This window comes from Balaenoptera acutorostrata, chromosome 13 (assembly GCF_949987535.1).
Source record: "Balaenoptera acutorostrata chromosome 13, mBalAcu1.1, whole genome shotgun sequence".
Lineage (NCBI taxonomy): Eukaryota > Metazoa > Chordata > Mammalia > Artiodactyla > Balaenopteridae > Balaenoptera > Balaenoptera acutorostrata.
In genome coordinates this window covers 54,704,155-54,721,803 of record NC_080076.1, presented here as the reverse complement: position 1 = coordinate 54,721,803, position 17,649 = coordinate 54,704,155, and the positions used below count along the sequence as shown (strand labels likewise).

At 35.3% G+C, this 17,649-nt stretch overlaps 1 protein-coding gene across 11 annotated transcripts in view; it reads left to right on the top strand.

The window, feature by feature from the left end:
• Positions 1-17,649, top strand: part of GREB1L (GREB1 like retinoic acid receptor coactivator) — a 267,385-nt gene that overhangs the window by 122,790 nt on the left and 126,946 nt on the right. For 9 of the 11 annotated variants that reach the window (XM_057526317.1, XM_057526315.1, XM_057526314.1 and 6 more), the window contains one exon: positions 5,560-5,667. The exons of 1 other annotated variant lie outside the window; for it this stretch is intronic. The gene's annotated coding sequence lies outside the window, so the exon portion shown is untranslated. Of the gene's footprint in view, positions 1-3,101; positions 3,355-5,559; positions 5,668-17,649 lie in introns of those variants that run through there. One more of the 11 variants, XM_057526310.1, reaches the window with a different exon arrangement.

The following is a 17,649-nucleotide window of genomic DNA, read 5'->3' as shown; positions in this document are numbered from 1 at the left end:
TAGGTTTAAATGAAATGCTTTTATATTTGCCTGTGGAGTCTCTAAATTTATAAAGTTGATGAAATAACTTGAAAGTTTTCATCTTATAAAACCAGAATCACTATAGTGGAATCATTTAGGGCAAGTTGTTAATGTGGCATTCAGATGGAATTTATCAGAATCAATTAGAAAAACAAACTCCTGTCATTGAAATGAAAACAGAAAACAATGAACAGGTAGGGGAAAGGGTGCATATATTTTTCATGTTCTTTTTATACTAGCAAGCATATGAACATAATTTTAAAATAGAAAATTCATGCCTAGTGGCAAAATGTTCTCCATTTTTAAGGAGTAACTTCACTGTTTCCCATATGATAACTTCTTGGACCTATATTTCAATTTAAATAACTGTTGTCATTGTTTGGTGTTTATTTTACTAGAGGAAAGTTGGGTGAGTGCGTGTGATGACAGTTACTGTTCAAATTTGATAACAAATGTAGAATAAATCAGTTGAGTCATAGTGGTCTGATATCTGTTTTTAAGGTCTTTTTGACCCAGGAGTCTGTGACCTGTGAAATCTCCACTTTTTTGGATTTGTTAAGATATTTTACAATGCAAGGATTTAAATTTACATGAACATCACTGCAGGAAGTTGGCTGATGTAGCCCAAAATGTAAAGGATATCAAGGTATAAATTGGAAAAAGTTTAAGAAGTTCTGAAAACAATCAACATGTGTGAGAAGAAAAAGGCTGAAGTTAAGGAAGTTTCTTTCTTCTCCAACTTATTACAACAAAGAGAACCTGAAATTTAACCTGGTATTTTCAATGCTCTGATTACCTCAGCAGCATTCCATTTTGTGAAAGCATTGCCAAGAAAATGTACTCAAATCTTGAGTTACAAACTGTTCTTGCATCTGATTGGAAGGGGCATACGAGTTGTTTATAAGGTATTGCAGATCCAAAGCTGCACAAATGAAGGTTGAGACTTGGGGGAGGGTTCGAGTCAGGGAAGGGAAGCTTCCTAGACATTACAGCTCTGTCCAGAGGCCAAATGGGAGATAAATCACTGCTGGCCACCTCTCTTATTATTGAAATGGTTCAGCCCTGGGCTTTAACTGAAGGCCTTACAGGGTTTTGAAGTGCAAATAGGATGGTGAAGGGTAAACCCTTTTAGGGTTTCATTTTGATGGATTTTTTTCCTGTGTGGATTTCTGGCACTGACTGTGATCTGGAGGAGGCCCTGAAAAAAGAAAAGTTTTGTTTTGTTTTTGATCAATCAGACAATAAGAACTTTCCACAGAGGTGTACTTTTCCTGCATGCAATATTGATCCTATTGTGTTTAAAGTAGATCTTTTAATTGGGTCTTTTTTTGAGTTTCTGCAATGGAACTGTCATTTCAAGGTCACGTCTCTCTCTTGATATTAATGCCAAAGTTTGAGAGTGTTGAACGATGGGTGCCTTTGGACCAGGAGTTTTGGGGGGATTACCTAAGGTCAATATGTATTAAACAAAGTTGTCTAGTTAAAGATCAAGTCCATATTAGAACAAGTCCTTTATATATTGATAAGCAGTCTGTAATTACTTAATCTTTTCCCCATTGAGTTACCTAATTGTATATATTCATTTAATTATTTTATATGCATTATGTTTTGCCAGTATTAAAATAAAAATCAGAAAATTCTGAGATTGTGAAATATTTGTATTATCTTATTTGCACAGATACACTGAAGCGTTTGAGGAAATAAAGGAAACATAAAACAATGTTTAAGAAAAAGATATGTTGATTTATCAAGTTGAAAATTTTTCTTTTACCCCACAAATTATCCAAATGCAAGAGATAAAATAAAGTATCTTTTAAATTTTATATTTTTTTAGTAAAATAGGGATGAGAAGAGTCATTAGTGACTCCAAAGAAAAATAAGTGTAACTTAAAAGTTTTTTGTACAAAAATTTTAAAGAAAAATTAAAATATTTGTACTAAAGAAATGCCATTGTAAATGCTGACATTTCTTCTTAGAAATAAGGTTGACAGAACTTTTCTTGAGCATTTGACTCTTTATTTTAGATTTAACAAAGATATTTGTATCATTTACCCTGTTTGAAAATGATAATGAATTTAGCTGCAGCAGAGTTCTGTGTTCCTTGATATCTATTATAAAAATGGGTTGTTAATCCTCATAATTGACATTGATCACAATGTTCTTAATTGCCCTCCAAATCAGTTGTTGTTTTTCTGTTCTTCTAAAATTTCCCTTCACTGTATTTAAATGTTAGAGTTAATTTAAAATTAAATTTAAATTTGCCTTTAGCTGCATGAAGATTTTAAGTAAGATGCTTAAAAAAATGAAAACCAAAACCCAAAACAAACCTAGATGACATCAAGCAGAGTCCCCTGCATCTACAGCATCCATGTCATTAGTTTGTTGCTGGGAGATGTTAATATGACCTTTTCTTTGTTAAAAAAGAGAGCTGTAGTCCTTCCCAGAATCCTCTTGTTAACCGTCTCTTTAACCCAAGTTGGAGGTTGTCTGATGAATGAATGGTGAGCTTCTTTTATGAGCTACACATATTGTTGACATTGTGTTATGTATTGCTTTTTAATTTCTAACGTGTTTTTAATTTGCAAAGTATGCATATGCCTTTCACAGAGGCAGAACTGAGCCAGCATTTCTGAGTCTAGATATTGCTTTATGCAAACGAGATGGGTCAGCCTTAAGGATGCTGTATCATAAGCCTTAGATTTACTGAAACACACATGTAAATGAATTTCACTTTGAATATTGTTGAATGAAAGAAGATACTTGAGGAAGGCTTTTTTCCCCAAGAACTTCTCTTGCCTCTTGGCAAGTGAATTGCCCCAATATAAAAGTGTTGAGGGGGGAAAAGTGAGCCGCAGTGAAAAGGCAATCCACAAATAATCACTCTTTTCTGCCTTTGATTGTGTCAGATTTTTTCGTGTGTGTGGCAATTGTTTTCTTTTTTGCTTAGAAGAGGTTTATGGTCCAATGTCTGTCAAGTCAGCCCCTGTCTTAAGGTTGCAGTTGTATTTCTCTCTGGAGTTCCTAGAGGTGATGTTATCTTTTGTTCACTCAGCAGTGTGGTGGTTCCTGAGAGCATCTGTCACTTTAGGCATTACAAGATGGATGGGTCTCCAGTGAACTGCTGGTTGAAGCAAATGGTGAAAATAAGAAAAGACAAGGGGTTTCAGGGTCTGCAGAGAGGACAGACAACAAGGAAATACTGTTAGAAATCAAGAGTAAGCTGAGCAATAGAGGAAGAGAGAGCAAAGATGGATCATATGTCCTTTTATAAACATCTTGGAAATCAGAGTCTTGGGGTGGCTGCCGTGATCTGAAGGGGACATCTGCATCATGGTAAACAATTCTGTGCTTTGGATTTTCAAAATGTGTCTGGACATTTTTTTTTTTTTAAAGTGTGGGAAAAGTGTTGGGAAATAACAAAGATATAGAATGTTTTATGTAAGGATTTTGCTATTTGGAGAACTAGTCTTTTAAAATGTGGTAAAGATTTACAAATTCTTTATCTGTAATATATTACATATAAATATTCTTTATATGTATTTTTTGTTATGCTTTCCTTCCTCTTTTCTTTTTTTTCTTTTTTTGTAAGCATTTGAGCATCTGTAGATAATAAAACGTTTGAAAAGTTTCAGCTACATAACTAACATCCTTACTGTTTACTGAAGTTTCTTTGATATTTTTGCAGTGGAATTCTGAAAATTCTATGCTTATGCCTTAGGGAGGCTGGGGGGCAGACATTAAGTAATTTTAAGTAAACTTCCACTTAATTTAATAGGCTCTTTGATGAGAGAAATACAATCGTTATCGATCTGTGAGAGCAAGGTGGAGATTTTGTATTATATTTAGAAATTCATTTTGTTGGTGAAAGTCAGAATTTGTGAATCCCAGCTGATACAAAGTCCCTTCTGTGGTAGAGAAGGAACAGGAGGGAGGTTGGCCGGGGAGTAAGACAGGGGAAGGTGGTGTGTGTATGCGGTTGAAAAAAATGATTTTGTCAAACTTTTTGGCATTCGTCTATGAAAAAGACCATAGGTTGAAAGGCAAAGAAATTAAGATGATTAGAAGCTTTAAGCTATACAAATGGTGGAGTATCTTCCTTCTCTATGGGTGTAAATAATAGATGAAAGAGTAAGAGTGACAACAAAGGATCAGGTCGTTTAAGAGAATGTGTGCAGCCTGAGTAGGGGTCTGTGGCCCGGGGCCAAAGGTCTTAGCTTTGAGTGTAATTAGAAGAAAATACAAAAATGTCATTACTAGCAGGTGAAGTGTGCAGCACGTGGCCAAAAATTAGCAATTTTAGACTCTGAAGCCATTGGAATTGGATTACTGACCTTTTTTTAAAATCATTAAGGTCCTTGTGGAGTCATATAGTTTCATTGGCAGTAATGCAGTTTGACCTTGCTGACCATATGGGGTAATCTTGGGTTCGGATGGAGGGAGCAAGACTCCTGACTTACAAAGATGTCTATTTGTGGGTGGGTGGGTGCAAAATACATGAGATTGAAAATCTGCGACTTGCATTTTTAATTGTTCTTTTGCCTGAAGACGTTCTTCTGACAGTAAGAGAGGTAAGATATTTTTATTTCAAAATCTAAAATGGTTCTTTTCTCTCTTTCAAGTTGGCATAAAAGGAGAATAAAATGAAAGCTTTTTTTTTAGAAATATACGTTAATATTACTTTAAATGTTTTAGTGCCATAAATATGCATTTTGAAATTAGAACATTCTTAGGAAAATCCTCTTTTCTTTTTAGACACAGCAACAAAATAGAAACACTTCTAAGTCATGTAAAAAAAATGACAAATAGTTTTTATTTCACTTGATGCCTAAAGACTGTATTTTCTATTTTTTCCATGCAATAGTTTATATTGAGTATAATCTAGCAGAGAGAATAATATGCACACTGTAATTTTCAACCAGTTATATGTAATTATAATTATTTACTTTAATTTCTTCTAAGAATACACTACTCAAAAGGGTAGGAAACTGTAGCTCTTTTTATTCTTGCAGGCTTTCTTCCCTGGAAATTATTAAAGCATTCATTTCAAAAAGTAGAAAAATAATTTTAATCAATATTAGTTATGTCTTAAATTTTTGATACTTCTTTGGGAAGATAAATTTTGGTCAAGCACCAGAGATTATAAAACTCAAACTCCTTAGGGTAAGGAAATTACCTTTCACTAAGTTCATTTCTGAAAATAAAAATAGTCTCTGGGCTTTAAGCATTATGGTAACACCTGTCCAAAATGCAGACTTAACAGATTTATTCAACTTACAATTAGTAGGGGGAACTCTTCAGAACAGAAATTCTTTTTGAGTATATAGAATAAAGAGTGATCATCTGGGGAGTATTTAAGAAAGAGGAATATCTGTATTTGCCATTTATGACATATATGGAGTTGTGTAAGAGTTTGATAATCCACTTCTAATTGGAATTTTTGTAGAATTGTAATTATTTAAATTACCGTATTGTGGAATATAATGCATTTGGAAATTAACTCATGTCTTTACGTATATATTATTTTTTATGTTTTTGCAGGTACAAAAAAGCTTTAAACAAGTAAAATCTAGGCAACACGCTCCCTGAAGTGTTGACAGCCCAACTTAATCATGAACGTGATTCAAAAATGTTAATAAATAAACCAAGGTATTGTACAATTATAATATGCCCCCTTCCAAATTTTTTAAGATCAAATATTTTTTGGAATATATTTAGAATTTAGATAAAGCTACTATCTTTGGTACTTAAACTGATGAAGCAGATATTTCTAAGAGCTCCTCTCCTTCTGTTTTCTCTCCGCCCTGCTTTCCTCTCCCCTCCCCCATTCTCTCCACCAAAAAACAAAAACAAAAACAAAAAAAACACCCAAAACAAAACACTTTCTCAGCTCTAAGGTTTTTTTTTCTTACAACAGCCTCTGTGTTATATTTCCTGTATACCTAAATTAAGACAATAAGAGTTCAATTCTCGATTCTTCTTTGTTGATTGTGGTTTTATCTTTCAAGTTGTCTAACAAGAGAGACATCTAGATTATTGGCCTCTGCAGAAAAACCCAAACCATATCTAGTGACCACATATATTTAAACTTTTTATCATATAATAGTATCCTGAGATGTATGTTTTAAAAGTTTTATAAAAGTTTTCTTTTTCTATTTTTGGAAGCCTTTTAATTTAGAAAAGAAAAAAAAAGGTGATACTGTCCTTTTTTCCCTCCTATGTCAAAGAAAATCAGAAGTTTGCTTAGAATTGAGAATTTAGGGATACTGTTTAGGTAACTCTTGTCTGTTCAGGGCATAACCCAAGACTGGCTCCCTCCTTTTGGAAGTTAAAATGTGCTTCAATAGCCTGGCATTTCCAAAAGAGGCCAAAGATCTTTTCCTCTTTTATGACCTGTCGTATCCTTTTGAGGCCAAAAAGAACAAGAGGGTCATTGCCACTTTAGCCGGGTCCCTGTTTGCTCCTTCATGGTGACCACGCAGATCCTGAAACCTAGTATTGGCTTAACATTTGGGCCTGGAACATCTGGAAAATGGTCGAGTAGGAGCAGAGGAGACAGAGAGAGGGAGAACTGTTGCGTTTTGTTACACCAGGTGCTAGGAGGAAGCAACATTGCCTTTTTGATATGGGAGGCAAATTCTGCGGGCCCTGGAGTTAGGCTTCAACAATTGAAGAGGTCAAAGGACAGCTGAGTGGGGTCAGTGAGACACCATGGGGTGTATTTTGTTACTGAGTAAAAGGAGCAGCCTCCTAAAACCTTAAAGGATTCTCTTGAAAATCTGTGTTGTGAAAAGGTTTTATGAGTCTCATGGCAAAAACTCCTGATTTATCTAAGGAATGCTTGCTTTTGTCTAATGGAAGGATAATCCTTACCAAATGTTGGCAACTACTATAAGAGTCAATATAGGTCTGAAAGAACAGTTAGGGTTTGAAGTGTACTTTGCTTTCCAAAATGTTTATCATTTTAATGTTTGTCTCTCAGTGAAGAATTTTACACTGTTGAAATACCACCTTTTTCTTTCCTTGGAGCAGAAAGTGGCAGGTCTTGGGGTGGGGGGTGGGGAGGGAGGTGGGTAAGGAATGAGCTTACATTAATTTTAAAATTATTCTAACAAGTTGTTGACTGACCCCAAAGCAGGATATTATAAACCTTTAAAAACGCCAAAACTTAACTCTAAAAAGTTCTTTGACTTTATTTTAACATACAAAGGGAATACATGACACTTCATGTGCCACTTATTTTTGGATTACAGAAGTTTTGTTTTTTTAAATTTAGTTGTATTTCATAGAAATGGGTATCAGTTGATGAATAACTTTAAACCTTGGGTTTCTCCCTGACTGTGTTTCTTGTGTGTTTTGTAGTAGTAAGAAGAAAAACAATGTCAGAGTCAAGAATAGAGAATAAGAAAAACAAATAGAATAAGTAATTTTCTCTTTGAAAGGAAATGGGGAAAGCGGAGCAATCTGCATGTGGTAAGAACTCTTTGCCATGCAGCCCGTGACTTCAACATACCACTTATATGATTGTGGAGACTTTCGAAGGGTGCTGCCACCTGGCAGATAGGTAGTAAAAGGTAGAGGAATTTGGCAGTATTTTGATGGCCCAGTTTATATACTGTATACATGTACCTAGACATAGAATGTGTGTATTACAATACGTATCGTATAGTAAAGAGGAAAAGATAAAATGATAAGTAGTATAGAATAGGCTTTGTTAAGCATTTTCTTGCTAATGTATAACTTTACAATAAGTTTGAATTACTTGTGTGTGTGATTTTTAAAATCCTTTTAAATAATTATTCATTTTAAAGCCACATGTACATAAATGTAAGGCTTAACGGTGCAGTGTGCTCTGCGTCTATTTTTTCAAGGTTAAAGTGCCTTTCAACAACTAATTTAGAAACCTAAGTGTAGTGACTGATAATTGCCTAGAGAAAACCCACAGCTGTTTAAGTAGCACTGAAATTGTGGCAAAACTGACAAATACAATTAGCAATGTTAATAAGATAAGAAGATGGAAAGACAGGGGCAGATGACCAAGTGGAAAGATGAAGGCAGCAGGAGTAACACATCCCTATAAGACCAGAATGTTCACAGTTGCTTTGAATTTCCAGTGTTTTTTCTTTTAAGCTAAGCCCCTATTTTACTACTCTCTGAATTACCAGCTGAATGGGTGTTTGCAGGTTAAATAATTCAGATACATGTGTTCAGTCCCTAACTCACATCTGATTTTGAAAGAAGACAGCAGTAGCAGCTAAGAAAATCAGTCAAATTTTGCTGATTCCAAGGCACAGTTTTATTCGTGGTGCTTTTTAAAAGTCAATTTTAAATGTATTTCTATTTGACTGTAATTACTGAGAGTGGGAATTTCTTTCCCCCTCTTTGCACCCTTATAATTCTTATTAGTCAACTGCATATATTACAAAGGAGACCAAAGCCCTGTTTTGTTTTATTATTACGAAAACAAAACAAAAAACCTGCAGAAGTCTTTAATGTGTTCTTACTAATTATATTTATCTGGTTAATGTTCATAGCCTGATTTCCAAACAATTTCTTAGGAAAATTAAATAGGGATAGGTAAATAAGAAAAATTAGGTGAATGTTATATGAAAAATATTTAATCATCTGTGTTCTTCCCCTTATACTTGTTAAAGCATCCTATGAAATTTGGAAAATCATTGTAGTATCTTTTGAAATTCTACTCTGCATTTGGGAAATTGGTTTTTGCCTCTGGTGCTTTATGCAGATTTTAACGATTGTTGTGATAAATCCCCAGAAGTTTGTTCTCTCGGAAACCACAGAGACTCCTAACTCTCTGAGTGTGGCAGCCTTGATGGATGTGGTAAGCCACACTTTGGAAGCATTTCTGGTTATTTAATGTTTTCTGTTCTGGATTATTGACTCTTCTCCCTGTTGAAAAATTGGTCTCTGGTGACATGGTAGAGGTCACACGTTGCCTATTATTGTTTTGCTTCTTTGATCTAACACAGCAATTGCCTCTGGTAATTATACTAGTTCCAGAGAGTCTTGATGAGATGTGTTTATTTTACAGAAGAATTTCTGGTATTTCAAGGAAGAAAGTAAAATTTCCAGTGGTAACACGTAACTCCTTGTCACAAAGGAAAAATAGCATTGTCCTTTATCTTTTAATTTTGACAGTTTTTACATAATCATGAAATTAGTTCGCATATGACAGTAATTATTTCTATGGCAATTTAAGACATATTGCATATCTGTAAGTATATTGGTAAAAACAGTTAATTTTAGAATAAAGTTACAGGGCTAGGTTTTTATTTCAGTACTTAAAATACTTTTGGCTTCAGAAACTGTCAAAAGAAAGTCACCCAGATTTAAATGTACAGAACTATTAAAAGAGGTTGGAAACTTTGTGTTTTAATCTGTTTCCATTTTCTAAAGATTTTCAGCAAGGAGGATGAATAAAAATGAAATAGAACACTTTTGTTTTGAATGCATCATTAATTTTGTGCTTTTTTTGGAATGTGCTTGGGAAGAGATAGTATCTCTTCAAACCTGTTTAACGTATAATTGGATAAGACACAAAAAAGCTCAATGTATTCTTTTTTTTTTTTTAAACTCAACTCCAGCTGTAAACACAATATTTTCCCCCAGGTGATTGCAGTTTAATGGGGGAGTCAGACAAATACTAGACCCAACTAATTTTAATTAAGAGCAACAAATATCAATTTAAAAGAATAAATTAAATGCAAAAAGCACAAAAGAGAGAACTGTGAAAAAACGCTCGTTTTTAATTTTGAATTATAGACTCTTAGAGAACTTGAAAGAACCATGTTTGATTTCTTGCTCTAGTAGTTACACATTATCACTCTCATCAGGGAATATTTTTGACAGAGAAAGGACATGTAAGCAGTAATGCCTATAACAAGTAACTTCTTTATATGAAGTCAAAGAATCTGATAGCTATAAGGGACAATAACGATTTGTACGTATGATTGTAAAATTTCTTAATAAGTGAATTGTATATACCACCAAACACCAGCTTTTGGAACTTTTACATTGCTGGTCATTTGTTCCCAGAACAATGCCCCCAGATCTACTGCTGTGCCCAACACATACAAGGAGGTGCCTCAACTTTTCTTAGTATCCTCGATGTAGCACAAGCTTAAAAAAAAACCCCACATATTACTTCAAACATTTTCTGCACATTTATTTTGTGCCAGGCACTATTTTAAAAATATTATATGTGCATAACTTCTCATGTATTCTCACAAAAACCTATGATGTTGATTGTACTACCCCATTTTACAGATGAGAGATTAAGTAACTTGCCCAATATCATGCAGGGTAGTAGGTGCAGGATTTGAATTAAGGTTATGTGACTCCAGAGCCTGTGTGCTTAACCACTTCCCTAGTGGGATTTCTATAAATGCTGCCTGGCTGGGTGGATGATTGTTAAACTTTGGAAAGTGGGTGACAACGTCTATAGCGAAAAAGATAACAAACCACTGACAAGTTATACGAAGTTGTCTATTTAGTACTATGCCTGGCACAATCAATAAATTGTGCCTTAAAAAAAAAATTCAAACCGAAGACAACTACACACACATACACACACACACAAACAGAATGTATCATGTTTACTCTCACCTTTTTTTCTATTTCAAATAGCTTGGTTTAGTGGGGGAAAAAAAAACCATGGGCTTTTGAGTCTAAATTTGAATCTAGTTCCATCACCTACAAACTAGATAACCTTGTCTCCTTGCAGAAACTGGATCAGTTGCTCTGTCTACCTGTCCCTCTTTCTGAATCTGCTTGTTTCCACTTGGTTTCATTTAACTTGGTCCTCCATCCTATAAATGGAAGTTAGCTCTAGAGTTTGACTACATTCCTTACACCCTTTGGCAGGAATACGTCCTAGGTAGTGTGTGTGCTTCATATTGTCTCCCATGGGGAGGCACACGGTGTCTCATTGCCTCACTTTTAGTGATGCTAAACTTGATCAGTGGTTCAGGAGGTGACTGACCCCTCCGCATCAACCTTTTATCTAATGGTTTCACTTATTCTCATTGCCTAAATGAATTTTGCATTAAGGGTTGCGTAATGATCATTTTAAAATTCTTTCATTCTTTCTACATTTATTAATTGGAATTCTTCATCAAAAAAATAAAAAGTCTCAAGAACCAGGGCTGTTTGGATTCTTCAGAGTATAGGAAGAGCAGGATAAATGTTTCACTCTTTCCTTTTTCTGTTAGTAGCATGAAATCAGGTGCTTTGTTTGGGTTTTTTTTTTTTTTCCCCCCAAGAGGAGTTCTCTTTTTCTAGTTGAGAGGCAAAATTAATTTGCCCATTTTTATATTTTAAATGTGCTTCAGTCCATTGCATTTATTCTCTTTTATGTTCAATTTCTCTCATCTTTGGCCCGTGGGAACCCTTCATGTTGATTCCTATGTCTTTTGACATGACCAATTAGTCTCTGATAGCTTCTTTGCTTGCTGGCACAAGATGTTCAAGGATCATAGTGTGTACAGTTGTCCCACAGTATCCACGGGGGAGTCGGTTCCATGACCTGCCGCAGATACCAAAATCCACAGATGCTCGAGTCCCATAGTCAGCCCTTGGTAACCACGGATTCAACCAACCACATAATGTGTAGTTCCAAATGTGGTATTTCCTGCCCCAGACCTGGAATTGGAGCCTTCAGGGAGACTTGATTCTTTTCAGTGAGTATGCTAGTAGGAAACCACAGAGTACTAGGAAGTGCTTATTGTTTATTGAATTGTCATTGCTTCTGGGACTTTTCAGTAGACAAAGCTTGGAACTACAAATTTGAAACCTTCTAAAAAATATATATTCCCATCTACCTGCTCCATAACCTAATTTGCTATTAAAACCAGGCAACCCTAGTGTCTTAGATTCAGTTCTTTTTCTTTTACACCCTACAGCCCTCCCTCGGTATCGACAGGGCATTTGTTCCAGGACCCCGCAGATACCAAGATCCACGGATGCTCAAGTCCCTTATTTAAAATGGCTAGAATAGTTGGTCCTCCACATCTGCCGGCTTCTGCATCCTCAGATTTAACCAACTGAGGACTGATTTCGTGGTTAGGTGCAGAAACCCGCTGCTACCAAAGGCCAACTGTACATGATTTAAAAAAAAATCAGTTTGTCTTGTTCTTACTAGTCACTAACTGTGATGAAACCTTTTAAAAACTACTTTAAAAAAAATTAATGCTTACCTTCTCCAGATAAAGTCAACCTTTATTAATAGCCCAAGTGCAGTACCTTGAAAATAGTTTTACTTGGTCAAAAGAACTTGTTGGGGGAGATGGTTGGGTCAGTACAAGTGTATCATAACTGGGAAAAAATGCTTTGGAGTCTTATGCTAGAAGGTAGTAGTAGAAATGCCAACTCTTAATGGGAGTTTCTTAGTTTAAACACTGGAATGAATTATATTTCCCCTGGAATCTAAAATACCAGGAAGAGGGTGGGGGTGTGCACGTTGCAAATTCCATTGTTCTTACTGTCTTTCTGAGTAATAAGTCTATTTTTAAAACTACTTGTTCAGGGATAGTCATAGAGTTGGGATTAACTCAGTTGCTATATGATATTTTCCTTTTCATTTATTGTTATAATATTGTTCACTACTTTAAAAATTGGAAGATACCGATAAGGAAATAGAAAGATCATTTAAAAACAACTCCACCCCAATAGATAAATATTAACAGTTTATTTTATGTACTTCTAGGCTTTTTTCTGCTTGCATTGATATTATCTTTACAAGAAATGTATTTATGAAATTTCTAGTAAATTCATATCATATTATCAATATTGTAGTCTTTTTCTTGTGACTTCTACCTACCTAAATTGTGTCCTACCATGGATGAATGAGGGAAATTGAAATTAAATTGTGTTAACTTTTTAACAGTAATAGATTGGGCAATATCTGAAATCTACTACTTCTTTTTACATGGATGTGAGAAGAAAGACAAGGAAGATACAGTCTCAAATTCATTTCTTTTTATCATTCTTTAGAAAACTTTCTCTTGTCTTCACTAGAAAAATTAAAATTTCTTTTAGAAAGGGGAAAGATTGGAGGAAGATAGGAAGAGTTATGTAAACATTCCTAATATTTTAGGAAGTTGATAAGAATGTTTTTGATTTCTAGATTTGCCACATAATGAATTAATGAAATATGACTGCATCTTCTAAAGTTGAAAACAATGGGGAAAAACGGGTATCAGCAAGAGAATTCCCAAAGTCAGGGGACATGATGCCAATTGATCTGATGCTTTGGAGTCTAGGGGCAGGCCTGTGCTTCCTCTCCTGTATGTGTGCACAGCCGGCCCTCTGTATCCAAGGGTTCTGCATCCACAGATTCAATCAACCCGCCTATTCGGAGGGCCGACTGTACTGGCCTTTTAATATGCGGGACTCGAGCATCTGCCGATTTTGGTACCCACCAGGGTCCTATAACCAAATCCCTGAAGATATCGAGGGGCAATTTAGTTATTCTTTGTGAAGTAATTTACTCTTTGTTCATTTTTACCTTTCATCTAACATGTAAAGTGAGCTTTGGGTTTTTTTAATTGAAGAGAGAGGTGGTGTTTTTATTTTGTTTCAATTTTTTAAATTGTTGCTTGGTTTTGTGTCTATTCATCCCATATCCTACGTTCAAACTCCCTTTTCAGCCTTGTCTTGCAGCCATGATATATGTAGACAAGGACAAATCAGCAAACAAAAATCTTCTTCCTTGATTTTTATTTATTTATTTATTTATTTTGGCTTGGCTTGGCTTGGCAATTTAGGAGTACTTTATGGAGTATCCATTTCCCAGTTGGGTCATTATCGTAGGTGTTTTAACAACTGAATGGCATACATGATTAGATAGCCTAAGACAGCTGCTGCTGTAGACAAACTGATTAGAGTCCACTCCTGTCTCTTGGCCTTTTCTCATAGTATGACCTTGGGCAAGTACCTTAACTTCTCTAGGCCTCAGTTCTCCTAAAAATGGGGGCAGTAACAGTATTTTCCTGGTGGTTAGTAAGTTCTCCATGTTACTACTATTATAATGGTTCAACGAAGAATGTTTCCTTTCACATTTCTTGCCAATAACAATGATGACAATTACTGCTACTACCATCACCACTATGACCATCACTAGTAAGAATAATAATGACAGCAGCAGCTATATCATCTGCCTGCTAGGTGCCTACCACTGTGATATGTGCTTCACATATAACTGAACATTTGAAAAATCAGAATATATATATGTATATATTCTGAAATCTGATCTGACGCTTTAAAAAAGCCTTTGGAGAGTTAGGTTAAAGGAAAATTTTCTCCTTGTTTCCTGTGTACTTAATAACTACTATAAAAGTAGTTACTGCATTAATAATACAGTAATTATTAACCATGAAACCATTGACAAAAAGGGAATGAAAACATTACTGATCAAGTTGTAGCCTCTTGCAGGGTGTATTGCTTCTCCTTTCCATTTTCAGCAGAAAAGGAGTTGAGGAGAGGTGATGGAGGCATTAGCAGGCACCTGTTTCCAAAGCTACTCTTTTCCTTATGGCTCCAGTCCCTATTCCTAAAGCCACCAGTGATAGAAGCTGCCTGTTCTACTCTGCCCTTCTTTTGTCTTTCTTTCTGTAGAGAAGAGAAAAGGCTAGAGCAGAGAGGCACCAAACCACACTGTCATGGTGGTTTGTACTTGATTCCACTTGTATTTTGAGCAATTAATTAGTGGTGCAGAAAGAGCTCATATTGGGTACCATCCCTTTCTTAGAGATTTCCTCAATGCCCCAAGAGTGCCTATTTGCATCTCAGAGGTCTGTAGTGCTATAACAAAACATTTAATATAGTTTTCCCTGTGTAATTACACAGTAATAAAAGAAAATATGGAAAAGCAATACGCTGCAGTCTCACAAACTTAATGTCAGCCAGAGACATAAAATATCTGCATATGTACAGAATTCACAAGTCTGTTCTTTTTGTATTTCATTTAACAACTGATTCTAAAAAGTAATTCTCCATTTTCTGACCTGAAGTTAGATTTATTCACACTGACTCTTAGTAGGATGCTATGTCATTGCAGGCCCTGGGGGCTGTTTGAGATTCAGAGGAAAGGAAGGCTGGTAATCTAGGTGGATAAGGCCAATGATTTCAGTGACACTAAATATTATGGCATATGATATTAAGAATACATTGCACTAGAAAAGCTTTTTCCTTTGAACTCTGCCCATCTTTGGGTAGCATTGAACTGTCAATGAAGAACTCCATACTCAGCACCAAAAAAGTTTGGGGTCAGTTTTTTTATCATTCACCTTATCATTATCATTTTTAAAACTGCTCAGTTATGTTTTCATCTGGAATAGTCAGCCCCTTCTTTTTACTCTCCCAAGGCTGTTCCACAGGTACTTCCTGTTGTCTTCATCTCAGTATTGCTCAGGATTATGCCTTTGTAGGATTATGTGTATGTTTTATGGTGGTGAAACTGGATCGCCCCTGTTTATGTTACTTTAATATTTTAATCAGCACAATATTCATTTGATATAGCTGTCATATTACTCCTTATCTATGCTTAAATTGAAGGGATTGAGATCATGCAATCTTCCATGTATAATTGGGCACTTCTTTATTCAACTAAAAAGATCTCTTGGAGAATGTAGGTTTTCAATGATGAAAGGAAAATAATTTGTTGAGCAGGTAATAGATTAAGAAGAGGCAAGATTTCTAGGCATTTGGTGCTCTGGAGAAAGGCTAAAGGTCCACCTTTGAAGTTATTCCATTGTTCTCCATGGATAAAAAATCCCATGGTTGACTGTGCTAGTTCCTGGTATTTTTCTCCCTTCAACAAGGAAGAAAGGTAAAATGGCTATTCGATTTTGACTTTAGATGCATAAACTAGTGACACAGCATATTTCTCTTCCAACCCGCACCCTGTTTTGATTATGCGTGGTTCTGTTGAAAAATAAATTGCTTTAGAAAAATTAAATGTTTATAGTTGTACTGGTGGGGTTTTAGAAGCTTGGGCAAAAACTTGATATTTCAGGAAAATTTCATTTGACGGGCTTTGTTGATTTTCTGCCACTTACAACTTTGAATTGGGTATTATATGTATACTTTTGTGTATGTACTTACTGTAAGAAAGAACCTAGTAATTTATTTTTTCCAGTTTTACTGAGATGTAACATATATAACGTATATTAGTTTTAAGTGTACAACATAACTATTTGATATGTGTATATATTACAAAATTATTACTACAATTAGTTTAGTTAACATCCATCACCTCACATAGTTACAAAATGGTTTTTTCTTGTGAAGAGGAACCTAGTAATTTAAATCCATGGCATTTGGTTTCTTATTACCTACTTTGAGAAAGGTTGTCAAAATATGATTACAGCTTTTCCTCCAAATCATAGGAATCTCCAACAAAGCTTTGATAAACTGAGACCCTCTGATGGGAATCTCTGTATACTATTCACTGCTACCAGGAATCATGTAAGAAGCCTCCTTTGCTATATATAGAAGCAGTTCAGGGCCACCAAAATCTCCTATGGAGCTCCTTTGTGTGATCTAGGAAACATGAGAGGAGGGTTGAGATGTGGTATGCATCACCCCTTCTCTGCTCAGGGGTCATCACCACTGGATCTTGGCTCCCTTTACCTGCTGAGCCTGATGCATGCTCAGGGTCCTCTCAAATAGTCCTCCAGGGAGTCAGAGTTGGAGATACAGATGAAATTTAATATCTACCCCTCTCCTTGACGGGGAAAGTGGAGCTAAGATATTCTCAAAATTGCGTTTCTTGAAATGAGATTTACCCATGTTGAGCCCATCCTCTAGGAGTGCAAGATTTGTCATCTGGATATTGAGTCCTGGTTCTGACCTTTACCGGTGGGGTGATAGTGAGCAAGTCACTTGGCTTCTCCAAGCCTCAGTTTTTTCATTTATGAAGTGGGAAGAGGTCATACCTACTTCAGAATACTGAGGATTAAATAAAGTAATTTTTGGGAAGTGCTTGGTATACTGTCTAGCCCAACAGTTCTCAGACTTTTCATCTCATAACCCCTTTATACTCCTAAAAATGATTGAGTTTTGTTTATGTATATTATATTTATTAGAATTAAGAAAATTTCAAAGTATTTATTAATTTAAAAAATTAACAATAAGCCCATTATATAGCAACATAAATAACATGAAAAATAACTGTATTTCCCCCAAAAAAAGTTAGTGAAAAGAGTAGTCTGTCTGCTTCTGCATTCAATCTGTTGCAATATCACACATCATATAGCCTCTGGAAAATTCCACTGTAAACGTATGAAAGAATGAGAATGAAAAAGGCAAATGATATCCTAGTAATAGTTTGAAAAGAGTTTTGACTTCATGGAAAGGGTCTTGGGGACCTCAGACCAATCGTTAGCATAGCCAACAGTTAGCACCCAATAAGTTTAGTTATTATTGATATATATGGAAGTTTTTGTAACTAGTAATGAGAAGTAAAGGCGATTGCTTCAAAACTTCTTGTTCTGTACTTTCCTAAAGGGTCCCAAATAAGACTGTGATTGAAACTAAGCATAAGGAATAACATTATTTTTCAAATAAATACTAATAATACATGAACAAGTTCTTTGAATTTTAAAAGGCTCA